Below are 2,354 nucleotides of genomic sequence, written 5' to 3'. Positions count from 1 at the left end.
CCCTTCTTTTCACTCCCTCCCCACTATTTTTTTCTTTTTAAAATTTAATCTCCTTGCAATGAAGTCAACAATAAAGAGCTTCTTGAAGGAAGAAGGATATTACCAAATGAGAAAACAGATACAGATAGGAGAGAGGAAGTCTCATTCATTTGTGGCCTATATGAAAATGGAACAATGCATGCACAGTTGTGGCCATGTGTATACAACCTTCAGAGGTTTGGAGTTGGTCATCTGATTTCTTTTTGTTGATTCTGCACTGGCTTTCAGGGCCACCTCATTATGTCTAGCACTCTGAGCCCCACCTCATCAGGGTCATCTCAGCACATTTCAAATGCTAACGTGCAAAAGAATCTCCTGGAGGCCTGTGAAAACACAACTGCTGGACATCACCCTCAGTTTCTGATTTTGGTGGAGCCTGAAATTTTGTTTTTTTTTAAGGTTTATTTATTTATTTTGAGACGGGGGAGGGGGAGGGGAGGGGGAGGTGAGGGGCAGAGAGAGAGAGGGAGAGAGAGAGCATCCCAAGCAGGCTCTGTACCACCAGCACAGAGCCTGACGTGGGGCTCAAGCTCACGAACAAGGAGATCATGACCTGACCCAAAATCAAGAGTTGGACGCTCAACTGACTGAGCCACCCAGGCACCCCTGAAAGTTTGCTTTTTGAACCAGCTTCAGGGTGATGCTGATGGTGTTGACGGACCCCACCTTGAGTGCCACTGGTCTATTCATTATTCCACCATCAGTGAAAGGGTGATGGCCTTTGCCCTGGCCAGGGCAGCCATCCCCAAGGGAGGTACTGGTCTCCAGGAGGACGCTATAAGATGTGCATAGGGTGATGGCTGCAAATATGTCCCTAGGGTTAGCTTTGACCCTCCTAGAGACTCCAGGACAGGAGAAAATGCAAAAACTCAGGGTCCCTCAAATGCACTCGTTTGAGCTTTGAGCACTTCAGTCTCAAGCATCCACCTCGTGTGATGGGAGGACAAGGGAGACATTGACTGGACAGCTGCCAATTCCCATGCCTTTCAAAGACTCCAACTGGGATCTGGAGAGGCAGATTAGGTTTTGCTCTCCTGGGATGCAAACTGCAGCATCTCAGATAAACGTAAGGGGGAGGTTACCCAGATAAACAGGACTTCCCTCCTACTTCCTCCTCCCTTCCTTCCAGCTGTGATTTAATGCTCCTATTCTGATGTTCCAAGAAGTGTTGATTTTGCAGCCTCACAAAATAAAGCACCAAGTTTAGCTCGCCTGGGAAGGAACCCGCATCCTATTATTCCCTTAAAGCGGGAAATAGCTCCCATGGGCCCTGGGTCCACTCAAATCACTGACCAGTGACTAGAATACTCATGAACGCAGAGCCAATTCATCCACCACACACAGGAGGCTAGGCAGCTTAGACCCAATCTTCTGAACATACTAAGCACCACTGAATTGGACACTTTAAAGATGGTGAATTTTATGGTATATAAATTATACATTAATTTTTAAAAAGAAAGAAAATTGCAGGGGCACCTGGGTGGCTCAGCTGGTTAAGCATCCAACTTCAGCTCCGGTCATGATCTGGTGGTTCGTGGGTTCGAGCCCCACGTCGGGCCCTGTGCTGACCGCTCGGAGCCTGGATCCTGCTTCAGATTCTTTGTCTCCCTCTCTTTCTGCCCCACCTCCGCTCGTGCTCTGTCTCTGTCTCTCTCAAGAATAAACATTAAAAAATATTTTACAAAAAAAAGAAATAAAATTGCCTTTAATGATTAACACACCGAAAAAAACAAAAACAACTTAGCACCTTCTGGAAGTCTAAAAGTTGAACGTGATGTTATGGAAGCCATCAGGCAACTCTTAAGCAAGTATGCCCACCCACAGCCCACCCTACTTGGACCTCTGGGCCAGTGTGAGTGTGATTTCCCTTTAAGCAACTGGTTGCCAGCCTTTTAGAAACAGCCTAACTGGTAGCTATACCTATGTCTTAAAAGTTACCTCCTATCTCTTCTCCAGTAAGCACCACACAGAAGCCTCTTAAAAACCCACTCAGCAGTCAATCCTGGAGTGGGATAGTGAACAAAACTCACAGTAGATATAATAGTCAAGACAGTTCATCCAAACCAATCAAGCATGAAAAGTCTGCTTGATTTTATTAGTTCTGCACTCTGAGGATTCCTGATTTTGGTGTTATCAGGCTCTGTACACAACACTAACAAAATTAATACAATTAACAGGAAATATTTTCAGTTCTATTCTAGGAAGGGTTTTCCCATGAGTGAGAGAAAAATGGCAGAATCTGGCATCAGACATTTTTAGCTTAAACTCAAGTTTTCTCATTTAGACTCACAAAGTCTGTTTCTTCGACTATTAAA

The sequence above is a fragment of the Acinonyx jubatus genome, chromosome X (genome assembly GCF_027475565.1).
Source record: "Acinonyx jubatus isolate Ajub_Pintada_27869175 chromosome X, VMU_Ajub_asm_v1.0, whole genome shotgun sequence".
In the NCBI taxonomy this organism is placed as follows: Eukaryota; Metazoa; Chordata; class Mammalia; order Carnivora; family Felidae; genus Acinonyx; species Acinonyx jubatus.
This window is presented reverse-complemented; position numbering follows the sequence as displayed.